Source organism: Bidens hawaiensis, unplaced genomic scaffold (assembly GCF_021521415.1).
Source record: "Bidens hawaiensis isolate Kalapana, Puna unplaced genomic scaffold, B.hawaiensis_p1.1 tig00020918_1, whole genome shotgun sequence".
NCBI lineage: Eukaryota > Viridiplantae > Streptophyta > Magnoliopsida > Asterales > Asteraceae > Bidens > Bidens hawaiensis.
Window position 1 is genome coordinate 184,917 of NW_027493229.1, and position 14,602 is coordinate 199,518.

General features: G+C 34.4%; 1 pseudogene across 1 annotated transcript; it reads right to left on the reverse strand.

The window, feature by feature from the left end:
• Nucleotides 1-3,781: 3,781 nt before the first annotated feature.
• Nucleotides 3,782-5,643, reverse strand: LOC143562179 (protein HOTHEAD pseudogene; annotated as a pseudogene). Its single transcript, XR_013140437.1, has 3 exons — nt 5,019-5,643; nt 4,401-4,789; nt 3,782-4,252 (listed from the first exon to the last, which is right to left on the reverse strand). The product of XR_013140437.1 is annotated as a protein HOTHEAD pseudogene (transcript).
• Between the last annotated feature and the right edge of the window lie 8,959 nt (nt 5,644-14,602).

Here is a 14,602-nt window from a genome sequence, read left to right on the forward strand (position 1 = left end):
TGTGTCATTATTACTTAGGTTATTGTTATCAGTTCGTTATGACTCCTCCACGAGATAGATTTATTTGTTGAAATAAGAATATATCCTGAAATTTACAATTTGTTATCTTTGAATATATCAATTAAGTTTAGAGTAATAAACTGATTTGAGTTCTCACTTCTTCATTTAAATGATAGTCTCTTATTTCATTTAAATATATTTTAATACTCTTTTAGATGCTTCACATTAGCCTAGACATATCTAGTGTGTTGCAATTTTGAGTAATATTCGAGCGAGTATAGACTTGAACCTACATAAGGCTTCTACTTGATGAAGCATAAGGAAATAATTTATGTGATTCTATTATCCTTTAAAGTAGAGCAATATTGTTTGTTACATGTGTAAGGACCCATTTAAAGTAAAACTTATGGAGCAAAACTAACATCCCTTTGAGGCTATCTCATAATGTTATGATATCTATAATGTAAGGGATATCTCTGAGATCTACCATATCAAAGTTTGTATGAACAATGCTTTGACTTATGCAACATATACTTGTCAAAAGAATGTCATATGTAAGGAAAAGTTTCTTTTAGTTGCTCTCGCTCATTTTGAGGTAGGTACATTAATCCACTTAATTCTTTATGAAAATAATTGTATAAAGATCAATTTCATCACATTTTGATGTTTGTATTAACCCATACATGTATTTTAGTGACTTGCATACTAACTGTTCTTTGACCTTTAGTTCAGAATTTTTTAGGTTGTTTTATGAACATGTAATTATGTAAGTCAATGTTGTTAGGGAAAGTTGTTTTAATGTTCATCTAATATAACTCTTAACTATTATAAGCAACTTCAATGATGATAATCCTCAAAGAAATCTTTTGTAACACAGGTAAGAAGATTTTTTGATGATTTATCTCTAATATGAATATGACTTTATTATATAAAAATTAAAACAAAAATTGCGTTATTGTGTCTTTCTGCTTGTCATTGTGTCTTTTTTCGTCATTGTGTCTTTCTACTGATCATCATAGTGTATTTTTTTTAATACTAATAGCATAGTTGTGTAATCCTATTATGTAAATATAGGGTCAAGTTATTCTACAAAGGGGAACAAAAATGAGAATAATGAGAAGAAATTTGTGGCAAAAAAAACCCTAAAAATTAATAAAAAAACTCATAACTAAAAATAAAAAAAAAGTAAAAAAAATATAAGAATGTTTCCGGGTCCTCGTCATTCTTAAAAAAAAAGAAAAACCATAATGTTTAGGAAAAAGATCATTGTGTTTTTTTTATTTATCTTTATTTTTTTTACATTATTGATTGTGTTTTTTTTTCTTGAAATTGTGTCTTTTTTACTTGATATTGTGTTACATTACTCAAAGTTGTGTTATAATTTGTTTGACATTGTGTTATATTTTGCGATCTATTATGTCTTTTTTTATCTATCATTGTGTTTTTATTTATTTATTTTCGTCTTTGTGTTTTTTTTTTGATATATTTTTTTTAACTTGAAAGGGAGGGGGGAGGGGGGACATTTTAGGTTTTTAAAACTTTTTTATTTTTTTATATTTTGAGTTATGATTTTTTTATTATTTTTTTGAATATTTTTATGGTTTTTTTTTGTATGGCCACAAATCATTCTTACACTTCTTATTTTATCCCCATTTGTATTTTAACTTTTCTCTCTAAATATAATGATAAAATAACAATAAATTATCAAATATGTAAAACACAATGATGAATACATATTACACAATAACTTGAAACGTAAAACATTGGTGAATACATATTACACAATAACCTGAAACATAAAACACAATTGAAAATACATATTGCATAATAATCTGAACGTAATACACAACGAACATAATACTCTTTTACTCAGATTAAATGAATGTCACATGTCATTCCCGAACAAAAGACACTGAACATAATATACAATGACTAAAACACAATGATAAATATAAAGACACAATGACGAAAAAATGATGAACAGAATGACGTAATTTTTATTTTTAATATGAATACCAATTGAAAAACACAATGACTAAAAACTATAACATAATGGATAGAAAACTCAATTGAAAAAACTGAATGATCAACCAATAACACAATATATAAAAACCCAATAATTTATTTTTACTTTTATATAATAATATGATACTCATATTAAATATAAAAAATCACTTGTTATTATGGTAAAAAAATTTAAGCGCAATTGCCGTACAAAAAAGGTTATGGACGTTTATGAAGAGATTAACATATGTCTTGCATGTGGAGAGAAGGTCAACAAATATAAGTTATTATTTTTATGTCATTTTCATTATTTTTTCTCTTAATTTAATCACAACCATTCAAATATAAAATCAATTGACTAGATTGCGTCTCACGTTTAAATACTTGTCAACAACTTTTTTTCAAATCAAGTTTAAGTTATTTGATACATTTATAAAGATAGAAATGTTATATGATCACAAAATTACATCAGTACACATGATATGAATGAAACTTCGTATTTCATACCAAGTTAGATAAGAATAGACAACTTTAACTTAGTCCAGCAAATAGATAATATCCGGTTGGGAAATTAATGTGATTATCAAATCTTATTCTGAGTTGTCATAGGCAATCCGTTGTCCAAGTATTGTAACTCCCACGTACCTGCGATAATTTAAAACCGACCCATCGTTATTTGGTTAACCACAAATGAAGAAACGTGGATCGACTCACTAGTAGACGATCAACTTTCCTCGGGTATGAGTATGCTATTTCACCGATGGTTCTCCGGAGTATGAATTCTTCCACCTACAAAACGAGCAGCACCGTGAACTTACCCCTCAGAAAGGGACAGAGGGGTCCTCTTTGGGGTAACCCTCCGGTGTGAGAATAAGAGATTGTAGGAGAAGATAATAATAATCTGAGAGTGAGTAATGAATTGGAATGTATTTTCTTGCTTACTGTTTTTCTTCTCTCCTTGTGGAGGTGGTGTGGTATTTATAGTGCTAGGGTTTCCAATGATTGGGCTCAGATCTCATTAGGGCCTTTTTGGCCTCCTCCTGTTGCTTTGCGCCACGTGTCCTTAGGACACCTGGTGCTTTTTTATTGATTATTCTCTGACCCAGGTATTTTACCTGACCCATGTGCAATCACGTGGTAGCACATGGGTTTTGCTGAGTTGTCCACCTTTCATTGGCAGCTGTCAACATCAGCATATTCTTATTCCTTAAAGGATACCTTCTGGAAGGTTGTCTGACGTGCACAATCAAGGTTGTCCTTATCCTGATTTGGATAAGGACGAGGTTGATTATGTGCATGTGTGATATGCGCCTATCCTGAGGGTGCGCGAGGTCTTCTCTTTATTCTCACGCGCAGATGTTTCATGCGCAGATGTGATATGCACAAGCATATGTAATATGCGTCACGCGCGGATGCACCACGCGCAGATGTGATATGCGTGAGCATGTATGATGCGTGAGCATGTGATATGCGCCATGCGCGGATGCGCCACGCGCAGATGTGATATGCGTGAGCATATATGGTGCGTGAGCATGTGATACGCGTGAGCATATGTGATGCGTGAGCATATGTGATGCATGAGCATATGTGATATGCGTGAGCATATGTGATATGCGCCATGCGCATAGGTTTTGGCTTTGTGCTTTCATAATATCTTGATTTCAAGCCTCTTGTCTATATCTTGTGGGTTGACCCGCCTCGCTCGATGTTGAGGCGGGTACATACCTCTTCAACAAATAATATGATATACATGTTAAGCTGTCACATTCAAGTCTACTCACCTTCCAAGCATCAAAACACTAGCCTGAGGATTAGTTCCTGGAGAATTACGTATAGTTGATCCATCAATAACTCGAAGCACGTCGACACCAAGAACCTTATATTCATTGTCAACAACTTCACCTATACGACAACCACCATGATAATGCCACATAGTCCTGACAGTGTCCTTGCAGTATTGTTCCAACGAAGAGCTTGTATTAGCATGCACACGCATGTTTAATTGTAACTTCACATTTAGATCAAGAATATCTTTGATGCTCATATTGGCATACTTGTAGTTGGAAAATGCTTTTGATTCAACTGCTCTTAAAATGGTTTGAACCGCGATTACAAATTTTTGCAAATCTATGGGTTCCTTGAAGTAGTTGAATGTCACTAATGGATTATCAGTTGGGTCAAGGTTTTTAAGCTTTAGTTCACCCTTAGATAAAGGTCCATTGATTTTCTCAAATATAAACCCACCCATCTGCAAGCAAGAAAGGTCGTTAATCGTTTTTTTTTTTTTTCAAAAATGAGTTATTTCCATAAGGTAAGAAAACCCTCTTTTGAAAAAAAAAAATCTATATTTCATCAATTCTTTTGAAAATAACCAGCTCTTGAAAGAAAATGTTAACTTACCTGAGGGGAAATCCTTGATAGCTTGAGAGGTTTGCACGTATAAAGTTAGTGCCACCAGATTCCTCAATGTAGCTACCAAACCTAGTAATACCGACAACTTGGATGATGGATGGCTCGACTGAGATAGGAGAGGGAACGAAGATTGTATTCAGTGGGTTGTCCGCCATGCCTTTACCAACAAAAGGTTGTGGAAGCACGACTCTAATTTTATGCTCATCTAGTTGTTCTTTTGGACCTATGCCGCTCAACATTAACAGTTGAGGGCTTCCAAGTGCACCGGCTGATAATATAATTTCATCCTTCTTTCCACCTTTCAGGTATGCTACATTTTTACGGCCTAATGAATCTGCAAATACCACTCCATAAGCCAATGGCCTTGATACTCCTGCACACGTGTTACAAGTAAGCCATGGAATGGCCGATAGACAAATTAATTAAAGGCAAATTGGAAATAAATAATCCCAACTTTATTTGTATAAATGCTAGATACAAGGAAAAGTTCACACTTGTTACCGTGAAATTAGAAAACACCACATGTTTTCATGATTTAATAGATTTATAAGACTCTATGTCCACGTAAGTGAGTATAATTGAGTTAATAGTTTTTAGCTTACCTTTAGTCTTAAATAAGATTTTATGAACAGTTGCATGTAGAAGCACCGACAACAGTTTCGGATTTGCATATTGTAGCAAATCCGCAGCTGAATGTCGGGTTCCATTTGCATCAAAGAGTGTGCCACCGACTTTAGTTCCAACAATATGATCATAACTAAAGCCATTGTCGGGTTTGACCCCAGCTTCCACTAGTGCCGCTCGAAGTGCTGACTGCCACTTCTGCACTACCGGCCTAAATACAATTGCTCTCTCTGTCCACTTATACGACTCATCCACCAAATTTGCATCCATTAATCGAGCTTCTTCGTTGAATTTTGATTCACCACGAGAGTAGAAGCCCGCATTAATAGAAGTACCACCACCCAACACTCGTGCACGTGAATTTACAACACCTTCGGATATAAATTGTTGAGAGGGAGAAGTAGGAGATGTATCCGAGAAATAAGAACCAAAATTGTTCACATTGGTAATGTTGGGATTTTCATAAGGTGATCCACCACGTTCGAGCAGTAGAACGTTGTAGTTTGCGGATAATGTGGTTGCTAATGGGATTCTAGCGGTACCACCACCGATGATGATGTAGTCATAGAATGAAATCTTGAGAGCTTTTGTTGCTTCATGCATGAAACTATAGTTGGGAGCTGTAATAATTAACAAATAATAATTCTTAGATGTACACACATGCAAATGGTGGAACAACTAATTAATATTGTATATTAAGTAGAGACATATATAGCCTTGCATAGAAACACAAAGGTAATAAATAGAGATAATCCCCTCTTTTCTAGAGACTATAGATATATTTATGTATATTTGAATATAGCAATATACAAGGTTATATATAGAGAATCCTCATCTATCTTTGTTGACAGTGCGGCTGATTATGAATTTTTTTTGATGGGGCGATCCGGATTTTTATATACTTGTAGCACTAAAAGCTTTTTTTAAGGTAGTCGGTCGCCCCGAATTTTTTTTTAAGTAGTAAGCGCCCCCCCCCCCCCCCATTTTCATAAGGTGATCCACCACGTTCGAGCAGTAGAACGTTGTAGTTTGCGGATAATGTGGTTGCTAATGGGATTCTAGCGGTACCACCACCGATGATGATGTAGTCATAGAATGAAATCTTGAGAGCTTTTGTTGCTTCATGCATGAAACTATAGTTGGGAGCTGTAATAATTAACAAATAATAATTCTTAGATGTACACACATGCAAATGGTGGAACAACTAATTAATATTGTATATTAAGTAGAGACATATATAGCCTTGCATAGAAACACAAAGGTAATAAATAGAGATAATCCCCTCTTTTCTAGAGACTATAGATATATTTATGTATATTTGAATATAGCAATATACAAGGTTATATATAGAGAATCCTCATCTATCTTTGTTGACAGTGCGGCTGATTATGAATTTTTTTTGATGGGGCGATCCGGATTTTTATATACTTGTAGCACTAAAAGCTTTTTTTAAGGTAGTCGGTCGCCCCGAATTTTTTTTTAAGTAGTAAGCGCCCCCCCCCCCCCCCCCCCCGGTCAGCCCCTTGTTGAAGTTTCTCTAATTCGTAGTAAAAGTAAACGAGTACATACGTATTTTGGCGACACATGAGTGGTATAAGAAAAGAATAGCTTCAAGAGCAAATGTGATCAGTCGTCCTGAGATGGAAGCCATTAAAGCACTTGTTATTGTAAATGTTAAAAAGTTGAATGCATTTGGAAAGTCGATTGCAAGCAATTTATAAGCTGCTAAAACAGTACATGTTGGATAAGGTGTAGTCAGCTAAAAGGTGGTTGAATTAGGTAGCTGGACATCCTCGCTTGAAAGTAATTAATTGTCTATACAATATTATTATGTCTTATGCTTTAAGTAGAAATTCAATTTTTCTATTGTATTCCTTGCTTAATATAATGTATAAGTTTTCCTTTAACAAAGTTATATGTCTCTAAATATGCATATTCTTCACATCGGTCTATGAATCCAACATGGAACAATACGTCATCCATATTAATTTAAAGTAGGCACAAGTTGTTGATGGAATGTTGGTCAATACATCGAATGAATATCCATGGACTTGGACTTCGATAAAATCAAAGGAATGCCAACTTCTTAATTCGGAATAAAAGATAACATATGGCGCCTAAAAATGGTTTATATATGTTTACTTTAGAATTATAACCTTCAAAGTCTTGTTAACTTGGTCGGTGTGTTTATTCCATTTTTAGCACTCAAGATTTTTCTTTCTGTATAGATCATTTAAAATAATAGTCTTTAAAAGAGGTCATCACTGCATGTACTATATCGGAGCCTATATCCATGTTATCTATATATAATATATATATAATGTGTCATTCGCCAATTTTAAAACACGGCCCGTTTTTATAGTCGGATTTCATTTATTAATAAAATAATAAATTTATCGAGTATTTATGTTCATGATGATGTTTTTATTTATAATGGTGTTTTATTATTTTAATATTGTTACAAACTCAATTCCAAGTTTCATTTCATGTATTTTGTACTAGACCCTATTCTAAGTATTATAACATCAAGTTTTCATCAATTATTGGCCAAAGCATTTATTTATCATTAACTTTTGCTTAAAACTTGGCTAAAGACTATTTTGACCAATTAATCCGGTCAACCATCGTTATGTACGAATTATTAGATATACAAAGAGACCTCAAACTCTTCATTCTTTGCCACACTCCAATTCACTCTCTATGGCATTCTAGTTTCTTCAATTTGATGTTTTATATACTTTGACTTTACAAAGTCAAGCTCGTTCAAGTTTTCAAGTCTTCTAAGCCTTGTTTCTCTCCGGTTAATTTATGTTATGTTATTTTCTGTTTTATCTCATTGTTTAGAATGTGATGCCATGTTGAAAATAATTTGACAACGATGCTAGTTCATCAAAAGCAGACCGAAATGAAATTAGAGGACTAAATTGTGGGTGTGGGGTGAGGGAGGTAAGTGACCAAATTATTGAAGCTAAAACTGCCGAAACTAGTTTTAAGACTCTAAGGTAGCAACGAATTGTAAGGCCCCGATCCCAATTCCCTACATTGGGTGTTGGATTTACTCATAAACATAGTTCTAAATATCAAAGTAAATTAAAACTTTTCGTGGAATATTAAAAACATCAACCATTCATTACAAAGCATTAAATATTGTCTTAACACAATTTAAACTTGTCTTAAACATAACATAAAACATCATAACATTTTTCTTTAAGATGCCAGCTTCGTCAGTCCAATGTCATGTGTCTCTCTCAAACCAGCTGCTTTAACCCATTTGACTGCACGCATACTAAAGTCAGCTACGCTGAGTGAGTTCTAGTTAATCAGGCAACATACATTACATTCAAATACTTATACGTATCCAGAGATACATATTACATGCATAGCTTGCCTATATTTCATTCATACATATCTTCATACATTCATACTTGCATCCTTTCCTACTTCCTTACTTGCATTCTTTCATACTTTCTTGTTTTAGCATACTAATACATACATAATTATTTCTACGTTTTAAAGAGCCCTTCGCCCTATAACCTCACAGATATAATTAAGGTCTACTATCCTCCTTACATAGATATTATTATGGTCTGTCACCCTCCTTACACAAATATTATTAGGGTCTGCCTAGGGATGGCAAAAAAAAACCAAACCCGATGGGGAAAACCGAAACCCGCCCCGAACGGGGCGGGTTCGGGGACACTTAATCGGGGACGGGTCCGGGTTCGGGGTTTCCCCGTTTAAGTTAATCGGGTTCGGGGCGGGTATGGTATAGCCTGTACCCGCCCCGTATACCCGCCCCGTATACCCGTTTAATTAAATATAATTTTTATATTTATATATAATATATTATTTATTATTTATTTTCCCAATAAGGCTGCCTAACCCATTTTCCCGTATACCCGTTTAAAACCAGTTTCCTACTTTCCCATTTGGCCATTTACCCTAACCCTAGAACAACCTCCGAGGCATATTGCCAAACTATTGAATATGATTGTGACGATGGTATTGAGGTAATACATATATATATGGTTTATCGTTTACATTTTAATATGGTTTAACATTGATTCTTATATAGTTTCCAATTAATATGTTAATGTTTGATTATCATAGCAATCCGGCGTGACAAGTGTTTGAATGGTTGAATGGGTGCGGTATGGACGTGTAAGAAGGATCAATCATGAAGTTAATTTCCGTTGTGATGGGAGAAATAAACATTTTTATGTATTAATAATGTCTTTTGTATGTGTAATGTGTTTGGATATTGAACTTTTTGTGTATTAATATTGTATTGTAATTTTGTATCATTTTCTTACAATCGGGTTTTAAACGGTGAACCCGACGGTTAAATGGGGATCCTCACGGGGAATTTAGCCCGTTTAAAAACCATTTATGCTAGACGGGTTCCCCGAATACCCGCGGTTTTCCCCGAATCCCCGATGGGGATTCCCCGTTTAGTCCCCGCGGGTTTTTAGACGGTTTTGGTAATGGGTTTTATAAACCGGGGCGGGTATGGGATTGGCATTCCCCGCCCCGAAACCGCCCCGTTGCCATCCCTAGGTCTGCCACCCTCATAACCATACAGCCATACAACCATACATATATTGTCATACAACCATACATACTTTACCTATCTTTTGTTATATGTATAAGGATTCATATACATGCACGTGCATACTCTTAACTCTTTCTATATCATTCGTAAACAATCATATAACATACACTTACCACTTAAGGTAATTGTATTAACTAAACAAATAGGGGTATGCACACATCCCCAAAAAACATAACAGAAAATGGGGCTAGAAACTCACCTGAATCATGTTCCTCTCTGAGTTTATGGTCACACCTCTCTTCAGCTGGGTAAGCCTAACTGTTTAACAAGTTACATGCCCTAATTAAATCATATTCTAGGTTAGTGAAGTCCCTAATGAACGGGGGTTCAGGGGCAGCGCCCCTGGCAGTGGGGTTCTAGGGGTTACAGCCCCTAGCAGGGTCCAAGGGGTAGAGCCCCACCTGGCTGAGATCAAGCTGCCAGGTCAGGCTGAAAAATTTTATTTTCTTTAATAAGTTTTTATTAAAAATTCATCAGAAAAACGAGTCGAGTTGAGTTTTACAAATCATTCAAATCGCAAATGAAACCAATCACATGGATGCAAACCAATCGCATCTGTAACGTCCTCGTTTCTATAAATAAATAAATAACATATGCCAGATTTATTTTAGTTTTCGTGTCGAGATACGTCAATTAAATTAATTAAATAACAAGATAGGATGAGATTGTTAAGGTTAGTGAACTTAAACACCATTATGGGCCTAAAAGCCTTTGGGCTTTGCATATTTAAACCCCTAAAACCCTAGTTTCCTCATTATCCTCATCATTCCCAATCATTGTCACACCCATACACACACATAAGTAACCTCCTACACACCAAACATTCCCAATTCCAAACTTCATCCATTCAAGATAATCAAGATATATCTAAACAACAAAAAGGTAAACATTATAATCATTTCAATTCATGTTCTCGTTAAGATTATTAACAAATAAACCAAGTCTAACCGACATAAACGAAACCGATATAGACGAGATTAAATGGAACCAAGTAAATAATAATATCATGGGATTTGACAAAAAAATAAAACAATAATACAATTAATAATAAAGAGTGGTTAATGGCTGGGGGAATGAATGCACGGCTAAAGTGGACAGGCTTGGGCAAACGGGGGTCGACTGGTCCGTGGAACCCAGACCCCAAAAGGCTCGGCCAAGACTAAGAACCCGCACCAGGTTACGATGTTGAGGCTTGGAACAAAGGACCCAAAACGGACCCCTAATCTGTCCTACGCGAATATGCATCCATGGCGGATCGAGTTACAGGCATAGTTGGAACCAGATCTGAAAACCACTCCGTGCGAATGGAAAGAATTCGCATCCATTGCGAATGAGCTGCCAGAGAAGAAGTCACATACCATACGAATCAGTTATGTCTCCGATGCGACTTCTTTTATTCCCGTGCAACTCGTCCGAGATCTTCGTGCAATACGAACCGTGACCGTACAACTCAACCCAGCCCCTTAACCCGTCCTTCTGATCACTGGAGGTGAAGGAAGTGGCGTTGGGGTGGGTGACCGTGGGTAAGAGAAGGAGAAGAAGAAGAAGAATGAAGGGGTTGGGTTAGGGTAAGAGTTTAAATAGGTAGGGTTATGGAGAGGGGTGTTTGGTAACTTGTTAAAAATTTAATCTAATATAACTATACTATTAAAGCAAAACATATTTTTCATATGGCATCATACTAGCTTATCCACATATGATGACACACGATCTATTACTATTTATAATATTTTCACATAATTCTTTATTAATTAAATTCAATAATAACTTAATTGACTTTTATTATTCAATTTCCTAAATATTATTTCTTTTTACGATTTTAAACTCTTTTGTTACTAGAATTCAAAGTTCAAATATGTAACTGACATTCTTAATTATGATAATTAATTAACGTTTTATTTTAAAAAAAAATAATTAAAAAAAATATTTCAAATATATAACATTAAAATTATTGCAAAAATTTCCGAAATCAATTTTTTACAGTATAACAAGATTTCCGATAGTGTATGGTAATTATTAAAACAAAGATATAATATTTCACGGTTTTAGATGATTCCTTATTTTATTTTTTGTATATATTATTCATGTTCTGCTAACTTGTTTTTTAAATCAACTATTAAGTTTTTTTTTGTATTTCAAATAAAGTTTGTCACTAGTTAATTTTTAAGTTTTGCTAAATACAGGGGAATTGAATTCAAGCTAACATTTTTACAGTGGATTTTCTGAAATGTTCCTTTAATTTTTAAGTTTTGCAAACGTTGTATGATGTTTTAAGTAATATAGATATTTGAAAATGTAATTTTATTACAAAAAAAAAGTGGTTGACTTGGATGGTTTTTAATAAACATACACATCTAAATGTTATTTTCAATATTATTTTATAGTTTAAAGTTATTAATAGTAGATTTTTAGTGTAAATGACAAACAATAAAATAAATTTTTCATGAATATTTATTGTGTAATACTTATTAATTTAAAAAATTCATTACTTACAAATTGTTAGGTTTTTAACTTATATTATGTTTTTTCAAGATTAACCTTATAATTATAAGTTTAAAAATTATTAATTTCAAGGTTATAAATAATAAGTTTAAATGCTAAATTTACCTAACAAATTTATTGTTTTCCGCCCGTGTATTACACGGGCCACTATCCTAGTAATATAATAATACTAAATCTATAATAATAATATTAAGTTATAATAATAATAATAAAACATAGTAATCATAATAAAAGTATAAGTTAGATACGACAACTTAAACGAAACCCGAACCCGAGACCCGACTCGTCTAACGATCCCCGACCCACCCCAAATAAAGGAATGTGAGTTGAAGGTGAACCAAACACAAGAGCCCAATCATTAAAGAAACGAATTAAGGGAGTTAAGAATAGACCCGACACGAACCCGAACTTGTTTAAAGAAACGTTAACTCATAGACGCGTTGAGAACGTAAAACCAAGAATGATGAATTGAGTATAATATATATATGTGTGTGTGTGTGTGTGAGATAATAATAATAATAATAATAATAATAATAAGAGTGCAAATTAATGAAGTCGGTTCGTTAATAAAATAAGGATAAGCATGTAAACGAATATGATAGGATTAAGGAGGTTACATGTTTGGTTCAGTTAACCTAAAGGTTAACCCTCTTAACTTAATGAAATAAGTAAAGAAACAAATATAGAGATTAATACATGTGTGTTATTAACAGTTAGTCGAGCACAGTTGAAGAAAGAAATTACTATTAATTCAGAAAGGAATCGACTATAGGTGAGTTCTAGCCCCTTTCTCTGTGACGTTTTCGCGGCTGTGTGCATACTCCTATGTGATAGTTAATACACTTATCTTAAATGATAAGTATATGATATGTGTATGATTATTTATTAAAGGTTATTATTGAATGTTGTATGAATGTGCGTATATAAATATGATTATTATATATGCAATTGAAAGATGTGTAGTATGCACGTATGATAGGAAATGTATGAAGTAAGCGTATGGATGACTGATGGGACTTGTATGGTTGTATGGTTAAGCGAGACAAAGGGACCAGACCCTAATAATATCTGAGATTGTGATAGAAGGGATCAGACCCTAAAAATATCTAAGATTGTGATAGAAGAGACCAGACTCTAATAATATCTGAGATAGTAGAGTCCAGACCTTAATAATATCTTATATTAGAGGGACCGGACCCTATTAATATTTGGGATAGAAGGGACCAGACCCTTGCAAATATCTGAGATTGAGGGACCAGACCCTAATAATATCCGAGATAGTAGAAGTATGATAGTTTTCGGTATACCTTAGGAAAGTAGGAAAGAAAGTGCGTAAATATGTAGTATATATGAATGAGTAATAGCAAGCAAAGTACGAAATACGTATCTTCGAACGCGTATAAGTATGAACGTGAATGTATTGTATGTTAATTGATTAACTAGACTCACTCAGCGTAGCTGACTTTTAGTATGCACGCAGGTTAGTAGGATGAGACAGTTTGCATGAGGGAGACACGTGGCAACTAAACGAAGACTGGCATCGAAGAAAAGAAGAGTCACGTGTTATTTATGTTTATGTTTACAACTTATGTTATTTCTGTTTAAGAAAAATTATTTACGCTATGTATGAATGGTTGACTTTTATTTCCTCGAAATGTTTTAATTAACTCTGATTTTCCGAATTATGTGAATGAGTAAATCTAACCAGCGTGAAAGTAGGGCACCCGGGGTCGGGGGCTTTACAGCATCGCATGGATTACAATCCAATCTCGCATGGATTTCAATCCAATCGCATCGCATTGCATGGAGCAATCCAATCGCATCACATGGAGGTAATTCAATCGCATCGCATGGAGCAATCCAATCCCATCACATTTCTTAAATGAATCGCATCGCCTTACTGTGCGATGTGATTCTGCATTATATGCAATTCGGATTGTCGTTTTCTTCCTTTTTATCATTCTCTCAACCATTTCCTCCGTGACCCTTCCTTATGGTCCGTTCTACCATTTTAATGAGTTCTGGCCCATAACCCCTTTATCTTTTTGTCTATTACACGATCCAAACCTATGCATTCATTCCGAATCTCACTCACCAACTCGTTCACTACAGAGTTTATGTTTTTCTTGCATGATACAGTCCGATTTGCTACTCTACCGAGTTTCATGGCAAACTGACCTTAAACATTTAACCTTTTTAATTAAAACACACCTTCTTTGATCCGGTTTTGCCTCGAATCTGATTCAATACGTGATCTAGAGGTGTTTCTTGTTGTTTGATGATGCTTGAACACGAAATCTGCCCTCTTTTAGCTCGGATTTGGATCCGCGTTTAAAGGAGAGTTTTGTGTGTGTTTTTGAGTGTGTATGGAGGCAAGGTAGAAATGAGAGAGTTAGGGTATGTTTGGTCCGGGGTAATGGAATAAATGAGGGATGGAATGGGCGTGGT